The 13,587-nt window shown below is 40.5% G+C and overlaps 1 long non-coding RNA gene across 3 annotated transcripts in view; it reads right to left on the bottom strand.

Moving 5' to 3' along the window:
• Positions 1 to 13,587, bottom strand: part of LOC131820761 (uncharacterized) — a 58,741-nt gene that overhangs the window by 9,049 nt on the left and 36,105 nt on the right. The gene's annotated exons all lie outside the window — the stretch shown is intronic.

Genomic DNA, 13,587 nt, shown 5'->3' with positions numbered 1-13,587 from the left:
CCTCAATAAATATCTACTATATTCCCCAAACTGTGTTAGGTATTGATAACCCAAAGAAAAATAAGACATATTCTCAGTTCTCAAAAGATGTTGATAAACCCATGAGACTGTAACAACTCAGAGGAGGAATCCTAATTGGTCTCCAAGCCTCCATTTTTGCCCTGTCCAATCATGTGGTTGGGACAATCTCTCTGAAATGGGGGGGGGGGGGGAGTATCTTTTTCCTGTGTTTAAAACTCATCTCTGACTCTCCATTCAAGCTCATAGTGTGGACTTGAGCATGGACTCAAGAGAGATAAAGACTTGGCTCTACCATGTATTAGCTACAGGACCTAAGTCAAGTGACAGTCTTTTCAGTTCCTTATGGTTTCTAAGCCACTTCATAATATTTTTAAATTTTTTTTTCAGGGCCTGCCTCTTGAGGAGTTTGTGTGAGAATTAAATGAAATAATGTATATAAAGCATATAGCAAAGTGTCTGAGACAGTAGATATGTAACAGATGTTCAACATTATCATTTAATGAAATGGTCCTCCTCTCTCCAGCCTCATGTCTGTCTCATCCCTTCCCTAAATGCCACCTCCAATCTGGCCATCCCAATCTCCTTGTAGAATTTGTCATACTGTCTCTGTCTTCTCTCTTTTGTGTATGTTCTTTCATTCTGTCCTCTGGCTTCTCTATGTGACTGACTCATACTCAGTTTTATGGATTCTCCTCCTATGAGGGGCTTCTTTGACCTATCAGGGTGGGTTTGATCCCATCTTGTGCTCCCAAAGATGTCATCATGAGAAACAAAAAAAATTAAAAGCTTAGAAAGACCTCATTAGGATAAGTCAGCAGAGCTGAGACTAGAATCCAGTTTCGAAAGTCCTAATCCAGAACTGTACTAGATCTGTTCCTGTCTCTGTAGGATATACAAAAAGAGTTCCCAATGCCCTAAATGTTTCCATAGAACCACAGTGGACAATAAACACCGCTAATTTATTCAACTGAACTTAAAGATTTGGATGAGCTGTACTGAGCAGGTATAGTGAGTTGTAAATTTTCTGACATGGCAAGATGTTTTTTATTTTCCAATAGATATTTTTTAGGATCTAAAACCAGGGCTTGCTCACAGGAGAGTAATAATTTTTCCCACTTGGAGCTTGAGTAGGAAGAGACATATTTCAGATGACAATTAAATGGTGAGATGTGATTAACTTTAAGTATTCTAGAACCTGGCTATTCAAAGTGTAGAACCAACAGTAGAACTAACAGTGTTCACATCTCTTAGGGGCTTGCTATAACGACACAATCTCAGGTTCCACTGCATTTTTATAGAAGCTACAGATGACTTACATGCCTTGGAAGATTAAGAAGTACTGTCTAGGGCAGTGGTCATCAAACTGGGACATGCATTAGAATTACCAGAGCAACTTGAAAACAAAATAAACAGACAAATGATACCCGCAACCCATGTTCAAGGGCTCTAATTTAATTGGTTTAACGTGGGTATAGGCATGGGTCTTGTTGCAAGCTTGCCAGGTAATTCTAAATACAGACATGGTTGAATATCACGGCTGGGAGAGTACAACCACAGGAGGTAGCAAAAGATGTCCAGTATTTCTCCTCACCCCTTTATGTATGGGACCAAGAATCTATCAGCCTTTGTTCGAGGGAGTGATGAACAAATGGACATGGATACACTTCTACAGAGCAAAATGTAACTGAACAGAGAAAAAAAAAAACCTTGCAAATGTAACCTCTGAGTTTGATAATTTTACAAGACACTTGATGAGATATAGGGAGACTAAGTATTTTTGTAGGAAAGTGTGACTGGTTCTAGAAAAAAATGGAAAGAGGTGGAATTCAGTAGAGGGTAGGAGATGAGGCCAAGAATTTGGGGTGTGAGGAGGGCATACTGGGAACCCCACCTCCACTCCCCAGTGAGGCCTTCCCTCTAGAGCAGTAAAAGGAGTGAGGTATTAGACTTCCTCTCTCTTCACCTTCCCCCAATTCTCCTGCTTTTCCCCTCCATGCAACACCTTCCAGATGCTTGGGGAGAATTATTTGAACACCTTAAGAACCTTACCCCAAATCTTGTATTTTTATGAGAAAGTGGGTGAAAGGCTATCTGCACCCAAGAAGAGACTTTCTTACTTCTATGAGATGAACTGGAAGCTACTGCTGTGTTTGTAGTCTGCAGACCTAGCGGGACAAACCATAAAGCTTATCTCTAGACTCACCCACCCCCAACTGGGAATGCATCCAAAGTATCATGGCCTATCAGACAGAGAAAAAAACAAAACAAAACAAAACAAAGTCTCATAAAGTTTTCAGACATCCCAAGTCCCAAGCTTGTTTTTTTTAAACTGGAAACTTTTCAAGACCAAGAAAACTATAATCTATATCCATATCTATATTACCTATACTCATATATATAGTGTAATTATTTTCTGCCTTTGAAGGGACAAACTTAAAGGAATGGATCTGTTATCCATTGTTTATTATAGTTTCTTTTTTAAAAAAAAATTGTATTTGTTAGAGAGAGAGAGAGCACAAGCAGGGGGAGTGGCAGGCAGAAGGAGAAGCAGGCTCCCCACTGACTTCATCCCAGAGCCCTGGGATCATGATCTGAGCTGAAGGTAGATGCTTAACTGACTGTACCACAGAGAGGACCCTCATTGTTAATAGCTTCTATATAGAAATCATCTTGTTAATTTCTTTCCAGGTATAGCTTTCTATTTATATCCTTTATTATCATTTAGCATCATAAAACAATGTTACTGTGTGTGTTGTTAATAATAAATATTTGCAGACTAAATCATGTTTTATAGACCACATTTGATTTTCTACAAGTTAATTATTTCCAACAGAATAATCTTCTCCCAAATTTCATCCTCTTTGTTTTCTGATGTATTGCACACTATCAATCAGCCCATCCTTGAAACTCTCCTATCTTGCCTTTGTGGCAAAACTTTGTGTTCTCCTCTTATGTGGTAATATCACGTGAAATGCTTTACGTGTATTATGTAATGCCACATTTTCAAATTTCTTATTAACAATCTGTGGCAATAAATACACTTTGCATTCCAATACCTCCATTCTATATACACACATATGTACACACACACACATATTGGGATTTACTGCCAGAATTTAAAATATATATATACATTCACTGTAAGTTCTTCTCCTTTATTTCCTGTTATTTTTATAAAACACTTCAAATAAGAAGTGATATTTGCAGAGAATTTTGCAAGATGAGGTGTTCTCCAGGTGTTTGGTAGAAATTCCCAAGTATAAGGAGCAGGATGAACAGAGGCAATTCTGAAAGTACAGTGAAGCATCCTATGGGACGTCTATGAGATTCTAGAAAATGCAGTTCTTTAATTGTGGATCAAGACTCTTGTTTCTTAACTTTAGTGTGTGTGAATGAGGCTTTGTGTGTCTGTGTGTGGATGTGAGAGACAGAGTTGATATGTGTTACACCATATTCAATAGCCATTATAATCTGCATATTACCGCATTGTCACTGCACTGACACTTCCTAGTGTATTGATTCAAGCCTTTAGATCAACAAAAGAATGTTTAAATAATGTTGTGGGAACAAAAGTAAACTCATACTATTTGATAATCTGTGGGACTCAACAGATAGTTTGTATGCTGCAAACCTTTGCAGGCAGGTTTGATGGAACCTTTGGTGGAAAGTAGTTGCCTAAGATATACAGACCATTTACTTTTTTTTTTTTTTAAGACTTTTTCTATTTTATTTGAAAGAGAGAGAGAGAGTAGGAGGTGGGGGAGGGTCAGAGAGTGAAGCAGACTCCCCGCTGAGCCAGGAGCGTGACTTAGGACTTGATCCTGGAACTCCAGGATCATGACCTAAGTGGAAGGCAGACATCCAACTGACTGAGCCAGCCAGGCACCCCAATACACAGACCATTCAATCAAGCACAGGATAGGCAGCAAAGGCATATTATATCTCTTACTAACTAATTATTGCCCTTGTGTATCTGGGATCCAACACCTAGGCTACCATACAGTAAGCAATAAACATTTACCAATTGAGTAAATAAAATGATCAAGTGGATGTATTAATATGATCATGGCCCTAATCCCAAAGCAAACTAATGGAGGTCCTGGAAAGAAGTCATGGGGAAGGCGGGGTGGTAAACTGAACAGAAACTTACATCATCAAGAGCAATGGCAACATTACAAGTCCAGAGGGAGATATTTGAAGGAAGATATAGGAGTATGGGGGGAGGCAAAATAAAGAAACTAATTAAAACCATTCAGTAGAAAAAAACTTGGTTCAGGGGAAGAGTAAGACAGACCTATAGTCAGCTCTCCATTCATACATGGTGAGCTTTGAATACAGCTCAACTTCCTTCTGAGACAGATCAATAATAAATGCAACAAACCCTGGCAAGCTTGGTTCTGAAATAAGAAATCCCTTGGCACTATTATGGGACAATGGGGCTGGGGGGGAATGGAACCCAGTAACAATGCTCTGGGCAGGAGTTCATGCAAATATGCACGGTATTTTAATGAAAATGTGAGGCTGCCATTGCCTACTTCACACGTGCAGTCACATTACCATGACAACCAGCAGCTCTCTAGGGTTTAGATATGGAGTAATGACTTGCTTATGCTTGAACATTTAACAGTTTTTCATGCCGCTAACAAAGATTAAATTGAAAAAGAACCCTGAGCCAAATCTGACAGATAGGGGGAAAATTCATTTCTGGAAACAAATGTTGAAACTAATTGCTGGCTACATTTGCTTCCTAATTCTGAGGATAAATCCCAAGGCACGTGGCAGTACAAAAGCCTAACCTATGAATTTTTTCATGGCGAATGCTAAGATTCTAAGTGAAGATGACTTTGCAGCATGAACTTGAATAATAATGACAGCCAGGGCAGTGTTGAAAGCACTTCACTGACAACTACTTCCCTGGGAAAGTAGAGACTCAAGCCAGGTCAATTAATTACATCTCTAAAGAAATCTTTTCTCGGGCGCCTGGGTGGCTCAGTGGGTTAAGCCGCTGCCTTCGGCTCAGGTCATGATCTCAGGGTCCTGGGATCGAGTCCCGCATCCGGCTCTCTGCTCAGCAGGGAGCCTGCTTCCCTTCCTCTCTCTCTACCTGCCTCTCCATCTACTTGTGATTTCTCTCTGTCAAATAAATAAATAAAATCTTTAAAAAAAAAAAAAAAAAAAAAGAAATCTTTTCTCCTGGAAGACTCCTTGTTTTTAATTCATGCCACATCACTGGTGCATCGCTGAGTAGTAAATCACACCCCTTAAACACTTATCATGTTCCCTGGTCCCTTGCCTGCCTTCTGTTGACTCTTTAAACATAAACAACTGCCAGGTACTGACATAATGTAAGGAACAAGGGAAAACAGGTTTTACTCATTTGTTTTTTACAGCTGGGACTGACCAGGTTTATTGGCACATTAACAAAGGTAGCTGTATTTCATGCTCCTTGAACTTAGGCTCCCTCAGAATCTACCCAGGACACCTCTAAAAGGAAAGAACACTTTAGGAGTAATGGCACAGGTGTGTGTATGGGGAGGTCCCCTTACATGAGAACAAGGTATAGGACTCTTAGTTGTCCAGTTCTAGTTCTGAAGCAGAGACTCTTGTAGGAGCCAAAGGGGCCCATCTCTGTGTCTTTAAGGGTAAGGACTTCCTACTTAATAATGGCCTGGGAGAAATAAAAGAGGGACGAAAGAGAGGAGGGACTTTCAGACACGGGAATTGATATTTATGAGTGTCAGAGCTTGGGTTTTAATACGTGCCCTTCTTCAATCTTGACATCAACACTGGGCCAAAACGAATGGCTGTGCCGTATGCTTCCTGTACTTGAGGACAAGTAGTCTTGTCCCTGACTAGGAGTGCCACAAGGAAGAGACACCTGTACATTGACACAAATGCTCTTCTTTGCCAAGCCACTAGTTGGAGGAACTGCAACAGCTCAGAGCAGGAGCCCTTTACTAATTCACACAGAACTTTCTTTCTTTCTTTCTTTCTTTTTTTTGATTTTTTTTTTTAAATTTATTTATTTGTCAGAGAGCGAGCGAGCGAGAGCGAGCACAGGCAGACAGAGTGGAAGGCAGAGTCAGAGGGAGAAGCAGGCTCCCTGCGGAGCAAGGAGCCCAATGTGGGACTCGATCCAGGACACTGGGATCATGACCTGAGCCGAAGGCAGCTGTTCAACCCACTGAGCCACCCAGGCGTCCCCACACAGAACTTTCTTAAACATTAGCAGTGGCTCTGGTATCCCAGGAGGTTTCTCTTGTAACCCCCTTTGGGGGATAAGGAAACCAAAGTGCAGAGATTAAGTAGATTGTGGAAGGTCACTTAGGAAATGGAAGGTCGATTTTAATACCTTAGTACTTCTCTTTCTATTCATTTTTTAAAAGGCTTTATTTATTTATTATTTTAGAGTGGGGAAGAGAGAGAGCGCACATGTAGGGGGAGGAGCAGAGGGAGAGCGACAAGCAGACTCTGCTCTGGGTGCCATGGAGCCAGACGCAGGCCTCTATCCCACAACCCTGACATCAGGATCTGAGCCGAAACCTAAGTCAGACATGTAACTGACTGAGCCACCAGGGGACCCTTTCTCTTTCCGTTCTGCCATGCTTTCTAAGTCTGGGCCTTGGTAACTAAGTCTGGGGCTGGAATGGATTTCTCCCTAACTAAAGATTTGACTGCCAACATATAGATACTCAGTGGTAGTCTCGCAGTGAGCCATAATGCCTACCTCCTCTGCTGTCCTGGCCTCATTACTAGGTTCAAGTACTCCAGAGCAACTCCGCTCTGCTGACCTATCTTTTCAGAGGCAGCATTTATTGTTCTAAAGCCTACAGTCAGCCCACTGTCATCTGATGCTGTTCCCAAGGTTACCCGAAGACTCCGCAGAACACGCGGCAAGGAGGTTGTGATGCCACAGGCAAGTTTTCCTTCCTGTATTCAATTTCCAGATTCTATCATTAGAATCGATTTTCTACATTCTAGGAACTTCTCACATGGTGTCTCCATACACACAATTACAAAGTATCAGTCCTGTGAGGAATGGGACTAGGAAATAAGAGAGAGAGAATAATTGAAGCAAAGAGTTTAAGTGACTGCTACAGAGATCCAGTTTGTGGAAAGGAAGATGAGGCCCAGAAGAATAAGACTTAACCAGTGATATCTGGTAAGTATCTAACAACTAGTTATCCACGGAGAAACAAGCCCTGATTTGTAGTGTTGATGTCTTTTTGTGATATAAATACTCCCTCTGTGACTGGTTTTCAGCTACCAAGTTGATGTCACTGAACGTAGACACAGGAAGAGATAAGAACAATGTTATTTTGTATTTCCCCTAGGCACATATAATAGAAGTAAGTAACTTAACAGACATAGATTGATAATTGTCAAATGTAGCAAACTGGACAGTTATCAGTTTTGAGAAGGTATTACCTCTGTTTTAAGTTTAATTGTGAATTTATATGTTTTAATTTTTAATAATGGCTATTTTGGGGAATGAGCTCCTGAAAATGTAACAAGTAGCTCTCATCAGCTGGGGCCACCTGGCCCCAACACAACACTGGAACATGAGCTAGCAGTGGGCACAAAAGTAATGAAGACAAAGGAGAAAACCCATGGGAAGTCTCTGAATTGAGAGAGTCGGGTGTACTAAATCCAGAAAGAGCAATCCTGTCATGCTGATGCCCCCCATTTGTTATGGGTCCATCTATGTCCCTCCCAAAGGTATGTTGAAGTCCCAACCCCCCCAACCCCCCCAATCTGTGAATCTGACCCTATGTGGTAAAAGGGTCTTTGCCTACAATCAAATTATGAAAAGGTCAATTAGAGCGAGCCCTGATTCAATATGAGTGGTGTCTTTGTGAGCTAAGGGAAACGCGGTTCCCACACACGGATTTGATGGCCACGTGAGGACAAAGACACACCAGGAGAAAGCAGAGATTACAGTGATGCAGCTACAAGCTAGGGAACCCCAAGGGCTGACAGCCAGTATCACATGCTGGAGGAGACAAGGACGGATTCTCTCCTACAGTTTCAGAGGGAGCACGGCCATCCCAGGATCTTTGATTTTGACACATTAGATGTCTATCCTCCAGAACTGGGAAGCAATAAATTTCTGCTTTTTAAAGCCACCCAGTCCATGGTGCTTTGTTACAGTCACCCTAGGAAACTAATACATTGCCTGAATCTCAGAGTTTATCCTAGCCCACGCTCAATTCCTCCTATGACCATTTCATAAAGGATTAAAATACATTTAAATGATAGGCAAAGATCTATGGGGCGCCTGGGTGGCTCATTTGGTTAAGTGACTGACTCTTGATTTCAGCCAGGTTGTGATCTCAGGGTCATGAGATGGAGCCCCGTGATGGACTCTGTGCTCTGTGTTGTCTGCTTGAGATTCTCTCCTTCTCCCTCTCCCTCTGTCCTTCCCCCAGCTCACACCCTAAAATAATTTAAAGATGACAGGCAAATATATAATAATGATATTCTGCACTTGCTCAGCAGACGAGCATGAGGTGGATGAAAGCAAAGGGACACAGGCGGGCAGAGTGCAGACCAGCAGGTAAGTAGCATGGAAGCATGGATTCTGTCCAACTATAACAAGCCACTACTTTGTCAGAAAGCTATTTTTCCACCATTAGCTAAGGGACCTTAAGCAATCTATGTAATGTTTCAGGATATCCATTTTGTGGCTTTGTGTGATGACTGGAACTGACATAGATATCAAAACACAGGTTCTTAAAAACGGAACTAAAAGAATGATAGTGATAATAGAACCATAATAATTGTTAATGTTATCTATGTTATATTCATTAAGTTGATTCATTTCTCTAGGCTTCAATTTCTTCCAATGGAACAGTTTCCTCTATACTTTGCAGAACTATTCTTTATTCATTCGGTCCATGAATATCTATTTCCACTGGACCAGACACCATCCTTGGTTTTGGAGACATACAGCAGTGAACAAAACAAAGTCCCTATCCATGTGGAGCTTACATTCTAGCAGGAGAGGCTTGAAGGAATGAGCAATGTAGATGTTTGAGGGAAGAACATTCCAGGCAGAGGGGAAAAGTACAAACGCCCCGAACTGAGGCAGCCTATGTTTTGTGGGAGAAACAGCACCATGGTGAGTATGGTTTGAAGTAAGAGTTACTTCCAAAAATCTCCAGGCCATTAGGACACCTTTATCCAAAGGATTAAAAGCACCTATATTCACATGTTGCTTAATGTTAGACCAATTATAAATATTTTTCTTTATAAAGTCTATTGAAAATAGTAGCAATGCAGATGTGAATCCATGTGAGACAAATAGATGAAAAATAAGAAAATAGATTTGTGGCTTGAGGGAAGTGAGAAAGAGTCAGTAGAACTCAAGGATAAACTTTCTTCTGCCTAAGTTTCACAGACGCTCTCATGTAGGAAGTAGAATGCAAAATTCCATTGGCTGAGGCAGAGAACTGGGAAAGTTATCTCTGGGAACAGATCCTAGAACAATGAAAAGCTTTTGGAGGCAGTCTACCTCCTCCCCAGTGTTCTCTCTCTCTATCCACTCAAGCGTTGATGAACATCCACCAATAAATCCTAGTGAAATGCTTCGATTCGTTTATCTACCCTTCCCCTCTTCCTTCTTCTTTTTTCATGATCACTAGTCAAGTTCAGGAGCTTTTGCTTTTACTGACCTCACACCTAAATCATTAAAAAGCCTCACAATAATTTCCCTCTCTCCAACCTCTCCCTGATTCCACACTGTCTGCATTGTTCTAGGAATCCATCATTTGTAGAAAAGAGAAATGTAACATGGTAGCATACAGGATATTTAGTCTCTTGACAGGAGCTGTGATGAAGAACTGTGTTCTTCTAGGGAAGCAGGAAGCTTCTGGAGCTCCTAGCTTCATAGGTGCCAAGGGACAATTGGCAGTGGCATTTTGGTTAAAAAAATGCCTCAGTAAGATTAGGTATTATTTCCTTCTCTTCCACAAACATGCTCTATATTTGCTTGCATGGGCCATTTCTCAATGAATTCCCTTATCTAGGAAAGAGTGGCTAAGAAAAAAGATTGATGCAAGGAATCTTCATTTTGTTTTAGTCCTTTGGGGCTAATAAAGATATCTGAAGACAGCAGGTAGAATCGAATAGTCTGCTGGCTTTGGTAGATTATTTCTTAATATTTAGTTAAGACTTTTTGGAAGTTCCTGATTATTTCAGCTGCTGTAAGCTAAGGGAAAGGATTTTTATCTGGGCTAAAAACTTAAAGACAGAAAAGCCAGTGTGATGGTAGCAGGAGTTACTAAAGTAAAACAATTCCAAGTGGATGATTCTCAGGGAAAGTGAGCCAAAGCTGATTCTGTATCTAGCTCTGAACTGCAGAGATTTTGGATTGCTTTCCATTACAGCTAACCAATCTCCTTATCTATAACCTGGGCTTCCTGTAATTCATCCCATCCATCAATGCCAACATAAATAACCTGCCCATATTTCTCTCCTCTGTTTAAAAATCCACTCAGGGCGCCTGGGCGGTTCAGTCAGTTAAGCATCTGCTTTCAGGTCAGGCCATGATTCCCAGGGTCCTGGGATTGAGGCCCATGTTGGGCTCCCTGCTTACTGGGGAGCCTGCTTCTCTCTCTCTCTCTCTCTCTTCCTCTCCTCCAACTTGTACTCTCTTGCTCAATCTCACTCACTCCCTCTCTCAAATAAATACACCAAATCTTTTTTTTAAAAATCCACTGCTTTGGTGTGCCTCAGTGGCTCAGTTGGTTAGGCATCTGTTTGGCTCAGGTCGTGGTTTCAGGGTCCTGGGATCGGGCCTCTAGTCGGGGTTTGTACTTAACAAGTCATCTGCTTGTCCCTCTCCCTCTCTTTTTGCCCTTCTCCCCTGCTCACGCTCACTTTCTCTCTGGTAAGTAAGTAAATAAATAAATAAAATCTTAAAAAATTTAAAACTCACTCATTTATTCCAATTATTTCCAGTCTAAAATATTTAATATGCTAATAAGATTCCTCAACAGTTGGTCTCAGTTTTTTATCCTATTTTTTACCCTCATGAGGTCTAAAAGCTAACCACATGGTTGGCTACTTGTCATCTGTCAAGGTCCAAAGTGCAAAGGTAAATTCATTTATGAAGCCCTTCTGGGTATCCCATGTAGAATGCACCACTCCTTAATGTATAATCTTATGGCATTCGTACTATTATGAAATTCCTCACTTATGTTTTATTTATTTGTGATTCTGCTTCTACCACAATCATAGTCTTCTCAGAAGAGTTCCCATGTTTTTGTTTTTCAATACTCCATTGTCAGCTAGGAGGGTTCCTGGAATAATATTGAACCTTAATATATACTTTTTAAACAAATTAGTGAATAAAAAAATTAGTTCAAAGTAACCTAAGTAAGACCTCAAATAAGTGTTGGTCTCAAATCAGTCAAGTACAGGTAGGAATGCACTAGTGAGTTCTAGTCAAAGAAATGAATGCATGACATGAATGAACACATCACTGGCAGTAACTTTGAGAAGAATCTACAGAAGGAAAGTCTTAGTAGCTGAGAAGAACCATTAAAATGAAGTGAAGTGAAAGAGCCAGAGACTGAAGAATAATTATAATAGGGAGATAAACAGACCTCTGCTTTGTAGTAAAGATTATTGGGAGGAAACAAAGAAGATAATTTTGAATTTAGTGTGCCTGTGTGTGTATTTCTGTTCTATCAGAGACATGAGATAAGCTCAGTAGATGTTAGCACGTGCTTGAACATTGGAGCTAAAACCCCAGAGCCATAAAGATAACTCCAAAGAGAAATTAACTCCTGTAAAAACAATGATCTTACTGGTGGCAAAAGTGTTGCTTTTAGCTGATTATTCATTCTTTGTTCTGATTTAGAAGAACTGGCAACAAACTGTTCCTCTGGCTACCAGGTAATTAGATCTATAACATACTTATGAACACAGGAGGTTGTGCATGTTTAATCAAAATTGCAACATAGTAGTTCTGAGGTTTATACACTTTAGTTCACCTTCATGTAGCCATAGATACTGTCATAGGGAGAATTGCTAAGCTAGAAGCTGGTGTGTTTGCTTTGACAGAAGTTGTCAATGTTCCCGTGCTGGGCTTCTCAGCAATACCCTCTAATAATCAACATGGATTTACACATCAGCACCACGCCTTCCGGTCCATTGCTTTTCATGGGGGGAAAAAAAAGGTACAGGAAGTCTTATAGTCAGCTCATTTTTGAGCAAACCCAATTGAAAAATACATGTTTATTTTAATGGAAAGAATGCTAGCCTAGTACTCAAAACCTAGGTGCCAATCTTAGATTGACTACTGTAGCTCTGGGAATATTACAGGTTTCTCTGCTATTCAAAAGGAAAACATTCTTATGAAAACTTTTGTAAGTCAAAAGGAATTATCATTAATTTACATGGTACAGCCAGACAATGGAAATTTACTTGGTGCTAAAAAAGAAAGGAGCTATCAAGTCATGAAAAGACACAGAGGAAACTTAAATATATAATACTAAATAAAAGCAGCAAATCTGAAAAGGTTATATACTGTATGATTCCAACTATACCTCAGGGACAGCAAGACAGAAAAGATGCATAAAGTCAGGTGTGGGGACAGAAATGGAGTTTCTGTGTCTTCTCCATGTGTATCACTCTCCCCACATCTCCATATATCCACCAACCCAAAACCTCTCCTCCTGGTTTTTATGGAAGCTTCATTACATAAGCGTGATTGATTCAATGACTGGCCATTGCTGATTGATTCAACCTCCAGGCCTGCTCACCAGACTGGAAGTTCCCATCTTCTAATCATACAGTTCATTCTCATGGCAACTGGCTCCCATCCTTGGGTTCAGTCCAATGGTCACCTTGTTAAAATAACAAAGGAAAGTTTTGCTCCTCTTCTTGCTTAGGAAGTTCCATGGGCTTTAGGAACCCAGTGCCAGAAATAAAGATGAAGTTCAAATACACATTTTTTCAAATTATAAAGCACAATATCAGAGTCCATCACTTGATCTTTGAACACAATCTCTTATAGTAAAACAATCATGAGGTTAGAAGATAATGTCACATTACTAGAATTCCATCCAGTCATTAGTAACTATCCTGTCCATTATCATATCACATGAAAATATCTCCTAGGACAGTTCACTAGAGTATGGAGATTTCCATCTGATCTCTCTGGGTTTTATCCCTAACTATTATCTTTTCTTCTATTGCACCCAAACTTTTCCACATTTGGAAGGGACATTAGTTCAGCCACTGTGCTGGTCTAGATTGTGGATAACAATACTAATCTAGCAAGTTCATGTCTATGTCTATTCAGGTTACACATGTGGAGAACTAGAGGGCTATCTTTATCACCACGTGGTCTAGCTGCTTTCACTGTTGACCCCAATTTTGTCAGATGGAGTGAAGGCACATTCTGCCCCATCAGCCCCTGAGGAATTCAGACTTAAAGATTAAAACATAGTTATAGTTTCTTGTTTAGTAATCATTCTGCTTCCAGCCCTTGTAGGCACAACCCTAGAGCTGTGATCTCTCTGCCAAGAATGAAACAAACAAACAAAAAAAGTTGAA

This window comes from Mustela lutreola, chromosome 1 (genome assembly GCF_030435805.1).
Source record: "Mustela lutreola isolate mMusLut2 chromosome 1, mMusLut2.pri, whole genome shotgun sequence".
NCBI lineage: Eukaryota > Metazoa > Chordata > Mammalia > Carnivora > Mustelidae > Mustela > Mustela lutreola.
The sequence above is the reverse complement of the archived record's forward strand: the minus strand, read 5'-3'. Positions and strand labels throughout refer to the sequence as shown.